Genomic DNA, 15,281 nt, shown 5'->3' on the forward strand with positions numbered 1-15,281 from the left:
TTTTTTGTGAGTTCAGTGTGCGGATGCCTTTTTTTCTTATTTAGTTGTATTTTTGGATTCCTGCACCTGCTAGTGTTTGGATGTGCGCGTCTCTCGCTTCAGTATTTATAAACAGCTGTTAGCATAAATTGTCCACAGAAATACTTCATAAGCTAACATACATAACTGATGGGTAAATATCACTGATAGCACTGCATTCGGATAAACTATCATGTACATAAACTAAATTCAGAACATCTCAGATAAACATCTGCAGTGATATAAAAAGCTGTTTTCAGATAACCATTGACTGATTGTCTAGCTTCTGATGTTTTAGCTTCTGTTGTTTTAATGCGTTTCTGTAAGCGCGTATGAACTTTAAAAACACATCGCATATGAAGCAATTTAAAGGGAACAAAAAAGGAAACAGAAAATATTGAAAGTTTAAAGATTAGATGTAATGAAGTGTTTTGTTTTTTACACAATAGATACTGCAACAGATGATGTATGACTGGGAAAATATAACCATGAAATTAAACAGCACACAAATATTGGTTAAATCCGTCTAGAGTGTCTGTGACTGAGCAAAAGACCTAAGACAGGGGTGTCCTGAGGAGTTTAGTTGAAACTTCTCTCAACACATCTGCCTGAAAGTTTCTAGTCTGCCTAGTAATACTTTGTTCACACTGTCAGTCCATATCCGATTTTAGCGCATATCCAATTTCACTGTCTATATTCAGAGGTGGGTAGTAACGAATTACATTTACTTTGTTACATTTACTTGAGTAATTTTTTTGGGTAACTAGTACTTTTGGAGTAAATTTAAGGATGGGTACTTTTTACTCTTACTCAAGTACATTTCCAGTGAAAAAACTGTACTTTTACTTCGCTACATTTTGCGGTGTTACTGCGCTACTTTCAAATGGTAATAATTAATGAATATATATATATTTTTAAACTTTATAGGGCGTGTTCGAAAGTTTCGCGAGACAGGCTTCGTCACCCTTTAGGAGAAGCAGATGAGGGCGCGTGTGCGTTGTGCGAGATATCGGAGGCAGATCATGCCTGGCTTCAAATGTTTTCACTCCAAGAGGTCAAAAAGAATAGTTTCATAATGTAATGCCTGCTTTGTTAAACGAGCTGACATCTCAGCATACAGGAATTCAAGATCCAACCTGGTAAGTGTCAGTAATGTCTATTTGAACACTATTATGTGACACACTGTCCGAGTTTTTTTTGCCATATGCACTCTTGTGCAAGCGATGACAAAACCTAGTGTAAGTTAAACCATACAAACAGCACGTTCACATCTGCACATTTCCATATCATTTCCCCACAACTGAACAGCATAATGTAAGGACGTCTTGCATTTATTCACAAATCCGGACACCTCACTAATGTGTAGAAAATACATTCAAATAAAAACGGGATTGTATTTTATTTAAATCCTTCCTAAAGAATGAATGAATAAAAATAAAAGAATGAAGTTTAATTTTAAAGAAATGTGTATTATATATTATAATGCATGTAGAGTTGATTTGTACAAACAGATAAGTTCCATATGAAATTCTAAAATATTTTTTTTTATTAAGCTCCTGTTTATGATCAGTAATTGCGCTTTAATGGCAAAGAAAATAACCTATTCATGTAAAAACATGATAACAAACAGACACACACGTTCTTTTTTGTTTACTGTTTGCATGTTTAAAGGCAGACGCTGACAAGTTTGTGTTGTGAACATGAAAATAAATACAGAGTAAACCGTCAGAAAACATCTGTGTGTGTGTTTGAGATTTTTTCTCAAATGACACGTTATGTGATTTTAATGTACCCATTGCAGGACTGAAATAGCCTGCTTTACTTCTATGTAAGGGATAATGTAGAGGCAGCCGGTAGTTATCGGGAAATAAGCCCCGACAGTGTGATCAGGACCCGACGCGAAGCGGAGGGTCTTGTATCACACTGAAGGGGCTTATTTCCCGATAACTACCGGCTGACTCTACATTATCCCGCTTATTACACGGCTACTTGTCACATAAGGAAAAAAAACTGGACATGAATATGAATTTGAAACATTTTATTGGCATATTTGTTTTAAATTAACATTTTTATCCTTCCGCGAAACTTTGCACAGATGTATAAAATGATCGTAATACCTTATTAAGATCCTCTGCTTCATACTTGTCTGTCTCCATTTTTTTCTCTTTTAGCCAGTCTTTGAGAAGTTTTAATGCCCATTCTGTATTTTTTTGTGTGTTGGCTTCGTAGCTGTCATGCTCTATTTTGTCAAGTTCAGTCTCAGTCAGCTCTCTGTGTCTTGTCGTGGTTGTCCAGTGTTTGTCACAAGATGGCGCCAAACAGACAGTAATCTTTATTGATCTTTATTGGCGCGGAGCGATCTTACTCGTAAAAGTAGTACCGGCTATGCGTTATTATTTTGGAGCGGTTATTATTCGAAAAGAACGAACCTGCAAATGTCTCAACTGACCAATCAGAATCAAGCATTCCAGAGAGCCGTGTAATAAATAAGAAGAACAATGAGACTTTTAAGGAGAGGTTTGTGAAAACCCTCCAAGTAGTCTGAAATTCAGTGCTTTTGCGCTACTTCTTTATCAGATCGGAAGTAACGAGTAACTAACTACTTGAGTAGTTTTTTCATCTAATACTTTTTTACTCTTACTCAAGTAAATAATTAGATTTGATACTTTTACTTTTACTGGAGTACATTTTTGTATAAGTACTTGTACTCTTACTTGAGTACAGATTTTGGGTACTCTACCCACCTATGTCCATACTGTGTATCACAACTGTTTAGATCTGATCTGTGTCTTTATTTAAAAGCATTTAAATTGGAAATGTTTATGCCATAATAAGTTTTTGGTACAGTTAAGTGTTAGTTATGGTTACACAGTATTTTTTTTTGTAGAAATTACAGTGTTGCCAGTAACTTACTGTAGATTTTACATTTATGTTATTTACTTGCAACAGTTTATTCAAAGTTAAATAAAATTAATTTTTTTTAATTTTTATCTCCTACAGTAAGTTACTGGCAACCAGCTGCATAATTACAGCTATTTTTTTACAGTGTAGCTTATGTGTGCTGTTGCTGTAGTATAATAACTTTATAGTTCAAAATTTAAGTAAAACTAACATGATACTAGTAACATTGTACAATCAACAAATACAATACAGTAACAAATACAATCAGTTACTGTTTAACTTTTAATTTTGTTGTCATGATGATATAAAGCTTGTAAACCTGGTAAATTTTGCGTGTCTGATAGTATTTGATTGGAGACAAGTGTAATGTCAGCTCTGTCAAAAAAGGAAAATATAATAGTAACATTTTTTTTTTAAATCAATGATCCACTTTAAAACCCCCTTTCCTTGGGATTAAACTTAGACAATTTAGGGTTTCTAAGAAAGTGTAGAGAATTTGTATCAATTTTTTGGTTTTTCTCTAGGCTGCTTCTGCTCAAGATGTAAACATTTTTCAGCATTTTTGTCAAATTAATACATATTTTTATGTAACTTCAACTTCAACAGCCAAAACTTAAAATAGTAGAGTGAATAGACTTATGAAACCAAGTTGTTTCGATTTTGTGCTGCATTTTTTTACAGTGTGGGATTTTATCTCTTTTTACTTTATCACTTACCACTTTTTGAACTTGAATACTTTAATTAAACATTTTATTTTATGTATTAAATGTTATTTCATTTATTAAATGTTATTTCATGTACATTGTTTCTTGGTCATTTATTGTCATTGAACTCTTTTTCTGTGATACACACTTGATTATAAAGGTCATCTGACTTACTGATGGCTTTCTGGTGCAGTGTTTTTAAAGGGACAGTTTAGTTTAAAAGAATGATGTCTAATCAATCAATGAAGCTTATATTGTTACGGAGCTGCTTACAAAAAAGTGAAGACATGAGAGAGCGGATCCAATTGCAGTGTATTTATTTACACAAAGGTAAGACCAAAAATAACAACCCGACAGGACACTCGGGGCAAGAACGTAACACAGTACTGTACATACACAAACAATGAACCGTAACAAGACAGGGGAACATGATGTGACTATATACAAAGCAATGAGGATAGAAGAAAGATTCCAGATGAATGGGAAAAAAATCACCAAACAGGAAGCTGTTGAAAGTTTAGATAAATACATCTAATTCAATGAAAACAAAACACATGAAATGAGTCATTTTTAACTCATACTATATTAAAAATCATCCAAGAAGCATTTTAACCCTCTGGGGTTTGACCATTTTGGGAAACTGACAGAGGTTCTGACATGCTCTTACATTTGGTGTTTTTTCAGTTGCTTTAAAACATAATAATGGCAAGTGTCTCATAACACTGCATTCATCACAAACTGGGCTACAATATTATATGAACTACATGTATGTACATGTTTGTATTTTTGAGAGAAATTTTTTTTATGCATGGTTTTTAAAAAAGCTACATTTTTAAGTCACTGATATATGTTCACAAAACCCATACTAAACATGTTTTTACAAGACTTTTCTAAACAGAATCTAGTAGTCTAGAGTTTTTTCTTTAAAATGATGTGAAAATCATTCTGCCTACTCATTCACATAAAACAATATATTGATTTAAAGACACTTTTTGTTTAGAGGGGCCGTATGCGAGAAGGATTTATTGACAGCTAAGCAAACAAAGACTTGCATAATGATCTGCATAATGAGCCTTTAGGCAGGAATGTGAGAGGGAACTACAGTAAAGAATATAGACGACAAAATAAATGTATACATGTTTGGTTGTGGTTTATTAAGAAGTTAACAATATAATCAAAATAGAAATGAAGGTCAGTGGGACATTTTCAGTTTATTTGGAAACAAACCCTATTCAAAAACTTAACTTGTATAAACTAAGAAACTGATACACAACAGAGCTGTAAACTTTATGTGGCTCATGTTACCATATAACTTTATGTCCAAAAAGTGTGAATATGTTTTTCCACTTCATAGTTTTGTACTGATGAGAGGGATGGAGACCTGAAGGAGAGTTATAAACAGCTGTTAGCATAAATTGTCCACAGAAATACTGCATAAGCTAACATACATAACTGATGGGTAAATATCACTGATAGCACTGCATTCGGATAAACTATCATGTACATAAACTAAATTCAGAACATCTCAGATAAACATCTGCAGTGATATAAAAAGCTGTTTTCAGATAACCATCGACTGATTGTCTAGCCTCTGATGTTTTAATGCATTTTTGTAAGCGCATATGAGCTTTAAAAACACATTGCATGTGAAGCAATTTAAAGGGAACGAAAAAGGAAACAGAAAATATTGAAAGTTTAAAGATTAGATGTAATTAAGTGTTTTGCTTATTACACAATAGATACTGCAACAGATGATGTATGACTAGGAAAATATAACCATGAAATTAAACAGCACACAAATATTGTTTAAATCCGTCTAGAGTGTCTGTGACTGAGCAAAAGATCTAAGACAGGGGTGTCCTGAGGAGTTTAGTTGAAACTTCTCTCAACACATCTGCCTGAAAGTTTCTAGTCTGCCTAGTAATACTTTGTTCACACTGTCAGTCCATATCCGATTTTAGCGCATATCCAATTTCACTGTCCATATTGTGTATCACAACTGTTTAGATCTGATCTGTGTCTTTATTTAAAAGCATTTAAATTGGAAATGTTTATGCCATAATACGTTTTTGGTACAGTTGAGTGTTAGTTATGGTTACACAGTATTTTTTTTAGAAATTACAGTGTTGCCAGTAACTTACTGTAGATTTTACATTTATGTTATTTACTTGCAAAAGTTTATTCAAAGTTAAATTTTTATCTCCTACATTAAGTTACTGGCAACCAGCTGCATAATTACAGCTATTTTTTTACAGTGTAGGCCTTAGTTTAATTAGGAAATATAACTAGTTTTAACAAGCTTACGTGTGCTGTTGCTGTAGTATAATAACTTTATAGTTCAAAATTTAAGTAAAACTAACATGATAATTGTAACATTGTACAATCAACAAATACAATACAGTAACAAATACAATCAGTTACTGTTTTACTTTTAATTTTGTTGTCATGATGATATAAAGCTTGTAAACCTGGTAAATTTTGGGTGTCTGACAGTATTTGATTGGAGACAAGTGTAATGTCAGCTCTGTCAAAAAAAAAGGAAAATATAATAGTAAAATGTTTTTTATAATCGATGATCCACTTTAAAACCCCCTTTCCTTGGGATTAAACTTAGACAATTTAGGGTTTCTAAGAAAGTGTAGAGAATTTGTTAAATTTTAATACATATTTTTATGTAACTTCAACTTCAACAGCCAAAACTTAAAATAGTAGAGTGAATTGACTTACGAAACCAAGTTGTTTCGATTTTGTGATGCATTTTTTTACAGTGTGGGATTTTATCTCTGTTCACTTCATCACTTACCACTTTTTGAACTTAAATACTTTAATTAAACGTTTTATTTTATGTATTAAATGTTATTTCATGTACATTGTTTCTTGGTCATTTATTGAACTCTTTTTCTCTGATACACATTTGATTTTAAAGGTCATCTGACTTTCTGAAGGCTTTCTGGTGCAGTGTTTTTAAAGGGACAGTTTAGTTTAAAAGAATGATGTCTAATCAATCAATGAAGCTTATATTGTTACGGAGCTGCTCACAAAAGAGTGACGACATGAGAGAGCGGATCCAATTGCAGTGTATTTATTTACAAAAAGGTAAGACAAAAAAAAACAAACACGACAGGGCACTCGGGGCAACAACGTAACACAGTACTTTACATACACAAACAATGAACTGTAACAAGACAGGGGAACATGATGTGACTTTATACAAAGCAATAACCTATTAAAAGATGGAAATAATGAATAACCATGGTAACAAATGACTAGGAGGAAACAAATCATCATCAACACAGGAAGATACAGGCAAGATTCAAACATAATACACAAGATAACACTAGAAACAGTAGACAAAAAATGGGCTTAAAATAATAAGGCAGGACATAGTGCAAATACAAAAAACATAACAGGCACAAACCCCAACCCCAACATATATTCTATATACATTCTATATTAGTTGATAAATTATTTGAATTGACAGTGAATAAGACAGTGAATAATTAATAATAATAAATATTATTTATTTTATTAGACTTGAAATATATTCATATTGAAATCATATTGGTTATTCTGAGTGCTTTAATGATGTTCATGGAGGTTGTTAGTTTTCAATTTTAATAAATCCATTTATCCAGAGTAACATACATTACATTTAGATATTTTACCATAAGTTTTAACAGTATGTGTGCTCCGTTTTTAAGACAAAGGGTCCTATTTTAATGATGTAAGCGCACAGTGCAAGTGCACTTAAGGCATCCACTTTTGATAGTTTAACAACATGAAAAATTTGCTATGCGCCTGGCACACAGTCTAAAGGTTTTGTTCCTACTCTCGTAATGAGTAATGGGTGTGTTTTGGGCATAAAGTGCAATAAACCAATGAGAGTCTCTTCTCCCATCCCCTTTAAAAGCCAGTTGTGCTTACACCAATTCCCTATTTAAAAGGTGGAGTTTGTAAGCAGAAAAACTGTAAGCCAAGGAAGAAGACCAACAGTTTAAGATTGATGTTAAAAAAATGTGTTGTGTTTTATTCAATAAAATGGTTATTTGTGTAATTAAAGCTTTGGTTCTCTTTAAAAGTCGTTATTTCAGTCATGGAGTAATAAGTAAACAGGAGAAAAATAATTTACAAACATGTGGAGAGTCGTTTCAGCACACTGAGTGTTTTGAAAAATATTACTTAAAAATGATTCCCTTTCAGTCGGTCACTATGACATCACGTCATGACTGACGAATTCGGAACCGCTCCGTGGAGACCAATCTACCTCGAGAAACTAACAAAATGGAAATGAAATTGGCATGCAGGTATTTGCATTTGCCTGCTACGTGAGTATTTAAGAGAGGCAGGTGCAGTACCAAATCAGCTTTATTTGCTTCGAAAGCCAGCAGATCATCTGCTCACGAGAAGCTCTCTCTACTGCTCAGAACATCTCTGCTTGTCTGAAGGTGGTTGGGCGGACAACACTGCAGCAGAGGCTCGCTGTTTTTCCACTTTTTAGATTTCTCAGTTTGAACTTGAGTTTGAGTGTGTGCGTTGCTTCTCCTCTCTGTGCCTTATCAACTTTCTGTTGCGGAGCCCCGTTAAAGGTGCGGTGGCAAAACTCAGTAAAGTTGATCTCTGTATAACGATGCTGAATCAGTCTGTTGGTTCGTCCAGTGACTCTCAGCACCTTGATCCACTGTCAGAGGTGCTGTTGGAGACATGTGGTGTGTGTTCTACGACGCTTTTGTCCTCTATCGGGCCTCCCGAGGATTCTGTGTCCGTCGCAGCATCAGAGGAGTGGCCGTCTATTTCAGATGCTGACTCAGATCCACTCCCTCCTGCGGGTAGGGTTGCGGAGCCCGTGTTTGACCCCGAGATGGCGGCAGCTTCTGCTCTGCACGCTATGGCATGGCTGCAGGTTCACCAGGCTAAGTCTCTAAGGGACCTGCACGAGGGTGTTCACGACTCTGTGGTCTTTTAAGACCTCCCTGTGGCTACTGACTTGGCGCTCCGTGGGACCAAGGTCAGCAGACAAGCCGTTGGTCGTGCGATGTCCACCCTGGTGGTCCTAGAACACTACATCTGACCTGGTGTCTTGCAGACATGAAGGAGCTGTAGAAGATGTGGCGCATACGCATGTTTTGCTGCGCCAACACAGTTTGCACCTTCCTACGCCTTCCCAAGTCAAGTCAGTGTCGGTGTTATGTTTGCATTTTTCACGTTTTTTTTTATTTGTTTCTTTCGTCTAAGTTCGTCTAAGTTTCAATTACACTTTGTCCAACATTCTTATCTACATCAGGAAAATGCTGTGGATTATGGTGATCTTTATGTTGATTACCCATGACTTTAGGTACGCAGCGTTACACCAGGATGGATACAACAGCAACAAACTTACTTATTCACATCAGAAACTCCTCTCTCTTCGGGGCTTTGTTACTCATGGCCTAGTCTCGCATAGCCAGACCTTCAATACTGAAGATCTGAAATTTTTCGCTGCTTTTTCTGGACAAAGGCCGCCCACGAGGCTGTTTGTCAGACAGCTCAAACAACCAATTTTGTTTCATCTAACGTCACGTTTCGGACTCCCCACAATAACAATCCGGCTGGCAACAACGACAGGCCTCTTGTCCGTACGGCCTCTTGTCCGTACTTCTTCTGAGGCCGGCCCAACAAAATGGTAAGTATACAAGACAGACTTTCCTTGGCAGATGTATAGCGACTAATATCTCGAGGGAACTTTCCTTACAGGTCGGCACCGGTGAGTATACAAAGCAGACCTTCCAAGGCAGGCATGTAGCAGCTGAGATGCTGAGGGGACTTTCCTTGTGGGTTGGCAGCAGTAATTATATTATGAACCGAGCTTTCCTTTGCAGTAATGGCACAGCCAGTATACAGAAGAACCCTTCTTCCACAAATAAGCAACTGTGAGTATACAGAACAACTTCCCTTGGCAGGTGTAGAGTAGCAGATATGCTGAGGGAACTTTCCTTACAGGTCAGCAGCAGTAAGTATACGGTGCGGGCTTCCCTTGGCAGGTTATAGCGGCCATTAGACTGGAGGGGGTTTTCTCAGAACGGGCTTTCCTTTGAGAGCAACAATAGGTATGTGAATGAGACTTTCTTTCTTCAGCAAGCAACAATGAGTACCAAAAGGCTTTCCTGTGTACACAGACAGTAGTAGATACACAGACAGGTTCTCCTGGGTATACAGGCCATGGTAGATACCAAGGGGGCTTTCTTGAGTGTACAGCAGCAGCTATGCAGACAGGGTTTTCCTTCACAAGCAGCAACTGTGAATGCAGAAGAGATGCAAGCAAGCCAGAGTACAAAGTCTTCCAACGTAGACGAACAGCAATGAACACAAAGTGGCCTTTGTATCTAAGCAGCAATTAATCTCCAGACGAGGCTGTTCTTTGTAAGCAAACAACAATAGAATCAGAGAATACGTTCCTTTTCCAACAAGCAGTAGTAAGTATGCAAACAGGATTCCTTTATAAGTAAACAACGATGGAAGCGTTCTTGTACAAGCCAGCAGTGGTAAGTATGCAGACAGGCCTTCCAAAGTGAGCAAGCAGTAGGGAACACAGGAGGCTTTCTTCTATAAGCAAACAGCAATGGAGGAAGATGGGACGTTCCTGTATGAGCAAGCACTGGTAAGTATACAGACAGGCTCTCCAAAGTGAACAGGCAGCAGTGATCGTGCAGGGGCTTTTCCTATACCAGCAACAATGGATATACAGACGAGGCCTTCTTCATAAGCAAACAGCAATGGAGACGTTCCTGTACATGCCAGCAAGGGTACAGATACAGACAGGCTTTCCAAGGAAGCAAGCAGCAGTAAACACAAAGGGCTTTCTTGTGTAAGCAACAATGTGGATCCAGACAGGGCTTTCTTCATAAGCACACAGTAATGGAAGCAAACAAGATATTTCTATACAAGCAGCGATGGTAAGTGTGCAGACAGGTTTTCCAACTAGAGATGGGCATTTTCCAGTAATTTACTATTCGAATATTTAAGCTCTTAAAGAACGAATATTCGAATATTTGTTTATTTAAATTATGTTAATTAAGACATGCGTGTTTTGTATTTTTCATTTTGTCATAATTTCACAGAAGGCTTATAATTAGGAAATATCCACAACAAGCTAAACTTATATTCTGTATGTATATATATATATATGTATGTATTTTTAAGTTGAAAACATTGTAAAAAAAAATATATATATATATATATATATATATATATATATATATATATTATTCTTCTTGAAAATATCCTACAGAAAAAAATGCAAAGTCTAGTCAAATCCTTAGTTTCAAGTCGGTCGTTAGTATTAATTCATTACTGTTTGACCTTACATACATTATATTATACCAAATATTATACACTAACCCTAAATCTAAGCGAAGTTTGAGGACTTGCGAAGTTTAAAGTTTAAGGACTTGACAAAGTAGGCTATCAGCAAACGAAAAAACACATCTACATAACCAACTGCTCAGTCGCCATAAAAATATCTTCTCAGTTTAGTTTGACATGTATTTGTGAATAAAGAAAACCATATTTATCCTACCTGCTTCGATGAAAGCCCGTTCTTCTGACTAGATACAATAATGTCGGTGCTGCGGAGAAAACTCTTCCTGATGATGGTTATCCGATAAAAACAACAGACGGATTGAACAAGATTGAATATCTGTATTTAACATTATTTTACAAATAACGTAAGCTGGCTTGATACATTATTGCTGACTGTGCAAAGTTACTAACGTTAGCTTAATTTAACAACATTTCACAAAGACGGAGCTTTGCTTTTAAACTGCCATGTGCAGTTTTCCGGTTCATTTTCGAAAGAGCACCGCATATAATAAATGTTCTAAGGTTTCATTTCATTCTCCGTGTCTGTCTCCTTATTAACAGAATAAAGTAGACTTTATAACAGAAAGATTACAAATCTCTCATGATGTGTTGATTAGGGTGGCAGAGAAGCACGTTTAATAACACGTGAGCCCTCACTGAGCCAGTGGCCAAATACGGCGTGGCGCGGACAGCAACAATGAATATCCAGACAGGACTTTCTTCATGAAACTCAGCACTGGAAGCAGAAGAGATGTTTCTATGCAAGCAGCAATGGTAAGTATGCAGACAGGTTGTCCAACGTAAGCAGACAGCAGTAGACACAAAGGGCTTGCTTATATATGCACAATGAATATCCAGACAGGGCTTTCTTTATAAGCAACATCAATGGAAACAAAAGAGACGTTTCTACGCAAGCAGCAATGGTAAGTATGCAGACAGGTTTTCAAACACAGCGGTCAGCGGGTAGATGTGTGGCCCGTCTAGATAGATCTTACAATAACTATTCCAAAAATCATTAGCGGGAGACTACAGCTCTACAATTGGACGGTACTCCCGGTCACAGGCACGGACATCAGCAAGACAGGTGCTCCGCACACTCAAACCAATCCATAGCAATGCACACGTGTAGTTATCCACAACACACAAACTGAAATCCAAGTACTCACAGCAACATATGGTTTATACTTCGCCGCCTTGATAGAGAGTGATGAGATGAAAACCACATAGACAGCAAATCTGCCCGCCGGTCACGTTAGTTTCTCTTTTCTCACCTAGCCGAGACACGATGAAGCTCCAATCTAGTAGGGCAATGATCTTGTCGGCCTCTCGCTTTCACATCCGTGGGGCAAATACAGCGGAAGGGAGTATTCTTCACAGAGGGTTGAGAAAACAGAACACCATAATCACACAGAAGCTGATAATCAATCGTGTAAACCGAGCAAAGCAGCGTAGCTGAAGAGCGTATAACTTAACTCATTTGTGGGGGCATTCGTTCAAATCCATTTTCGTTTTCCCTTAGACCCTTATTTACAGCATTCATTCCTCTTCAACCAAATGAATGGTCTGGTCCTTTTACCCTTCTCTTCTTGTACTTACTCTTCTCATGTCCACTCGCTAAACTGCTGCCTCTTCCTCCAACCTGAACGGGAATGAAAGCTCCACAAAGGCAACAACAACAACGCTCTTCCTTCCTTCAATGTCCCTTTTATAGCCCATCCTTCTCTGTCGTGTCCCAATCAGCCATCGCCACGTTCAACCGGCACACCTGACGCTTGTTTGCTCGTAAAAGTAGTTCCGCTTGCCTGTCTTCTGTTGTCACCCTGTGACATCTTCCCCCACCAATCTGTTCTAGTCCCTAGAATGCGGTTCCAGGACCCAACTCCCACACCTCTCTGGGGGACGTTCTTGGTTTTCCCTTTGGACCGTCTTGGTGGTGACACTGGATCTACTCTTCCAGGCTTGTGATCTGGGCCCCTTGGAACCACTGCCCATCCCACCACAGGCGGCCCGGAAGCTACCAGGACCACAGGAACTTCCACCGTCGGCCTCGGGTAGTTCGGACAAGGGTGAAGCAAGTTCCGATGTAACACCCGTTCTGGGCCGGCCCATCCTTCTGGCCGGATTGTATAAACTGGCTGGTCGGGGCGCTGCTGCCCCAGCACCACATATGGCTGGGTCTCCCAGCGGTCGCTCAATTTCAGTTTTCCCTGGCGTCAATTGTCACGTACCAGTACCAGAACAGGATACAATGTGGACAGCTCTGTATGAACGTGCTTACGGACGCCTACACCCCCCGCCAGTTGAAGTACCTTTGGACCAGCGACACAGTCTTTTCTTGCCCCAGGTGTCCTAGCTGGGTGTGTTATGCTTGAAGCAGGGCCTGTACCTGACCCTCGGGGACCACTACCTGGCTCACAGCTCTGCCTATCACCGGGTCTTGACTAGACTAACAGATCACCCCGTCTCTCAAATAGAGCCTCCTCCACTGTCCAAGTAGCTTCCTTACTGCAACTGTTTCAGCCCACCGTTCCGTTGCTCCTGGCCACTTCTCCTGGATCAACCATGCTCTCAACATCTTCAGTCCTTCATCCTCTTCCTGCCGTTCCTTCCAGCCCTGCGGATCCCACCCCCAACTAATGAGGGCTTCCTCTGGTTGGGGGCTTCCTCTGGTTGGGACCCCGGCACTTCCACAATCCCTACCGTCAGCCCCTCTTCTCGTTCAGCTATGGGTACGGCCACCGGAACCTGGGCCTCAACCCCCGGGAGTCTAGAGAGGGCATCGGCATTCGTGTTCCCGACCCGGCCGATACTGAAGTCGGTAATGGTAATTTGCCAATTGAGCCACCCACCGTTGTTCAACTGCCACCAACTTAGCCGTCTGCAAGTGAACCAAAGGATTGTTATCGGTCACCACTTCTACTTGAGCTCCCCATAAGTAGTCCTTGAACTTCTCGCTCAACGTCCACTTCAGTGCCAACAACTCGAGCTTAAAGGAACTATAGTTGGAGTCGTTCCGCTTGGCCGGGTGGAGACTTCAACTGGCGTAGGGGATAAATCATTCCACCCCCTGTTGACGCTGTGCCAATACTGTCCCCAGCCCCAAGTTCCTGACATCAGTGTACAGGATAAAGGGTTGGGGAAAATCTGCATACGCCAGAATGGGTGCCTGCAACAGCTCCTGTTTCAACATCTTGAAGGCCGTATCGCATGCAGCATCCCAAGCCACTGGAAGAGACCCACGACCTCGGGGGCAATCCGAGGCCTGCCAGGAGCTGATTGAGCAGTTTAGCGATTTTGGAGAAGTCTTTTATGAAGCGCCGATAGTATCCCACAAAGTCCAAGAAGGATCTCACCTGTCGCACCGTCCTGGGCACACTCCATTCCTGAACAGCCGACACTTTTTCGGAGTCCACCGAGACTCCAGCAGAACTTATACGGTGGCCCAGAAACTTCACCTTTCAACATCTTGAAGGCCTTATCGCATGCAGCATCCCAAGCCACTGGAAGAGACCCATGACCTCGGGGGCAACCCGAGCCTGCCAGGAGCTGATTGAGCGGTTTAGCAATTTTGGAGAAGTCTTTGATGAAGCGCCGATAGTATCCCACAAAGTCCAAGAAGGATCTCACCTGTCGCACCGTCCTGGGCACACTCCATTCCTGAACAGCCGACACTTTTTCGGAGTCCACCGAGACTCCAGCAGAACTTATACGGTGGCCCAGAAACTTCACCTCTTTCCGCAACAAGTGATACTTCTCGGGCTGCAGCTTCAGCCCGTACTTCTCCACTGCCCTGAACACTTTGTCCAGATGCTGAAGGTGGGACTCAAAGTCAGGGGAATAGACGATCACGTGGTCCAGATATACCAATGTGGTATCTACCAGTTGCCCGCCCAAACGCCGCTGCATCAGCCGCTGGAAGGTGGCCGGTGCGTTGCAGAGCCCAAAGGGCATCCGGTCCCACTCAAATAGTCCAAATGGGGCAGTAAACGCCGTCTTCTCCCGGTCCTTCTCCTGGACCTGCCAGTATCCGCTGGCCAAGTCCAAGGTGGAATACCAGGCCGCCTTTGTCAAACTGGCGAGAGAGTCTTCAATCCGCGGCAGCGGGAAGGCGTCTTTCTTGGTTATATTTTTTATAAATATTTAAAAGAAACTGTAAATTACTGCTTGTATAGTTTCCTAAGGTCAACACATTTTCCACATTAAAACTAATCAAAGCTAAAATCTAAAGCAATAATAATATATATTTATATAATATATATTTTTATATGTTATATTTGAGGTAGACAGACAGGCTCCAGAAATGCGTCCATTAAGCTTTATCCG

This window comes from Paramisgurnus dabryanus, chromosome 3 (assembly GCF_030506205.2).
Source record: "Paramisgurnus dabryanus chromosome 3, PD_genome_1.1, whole genome shotgun sequence".
Lineage (NCBI taxonomy): Eukaryota > Metazoa > Chordata > Actinopteri > Cypriniformes > Cobitidae > Paramisgurnus > Paramisgurnus dabryanus.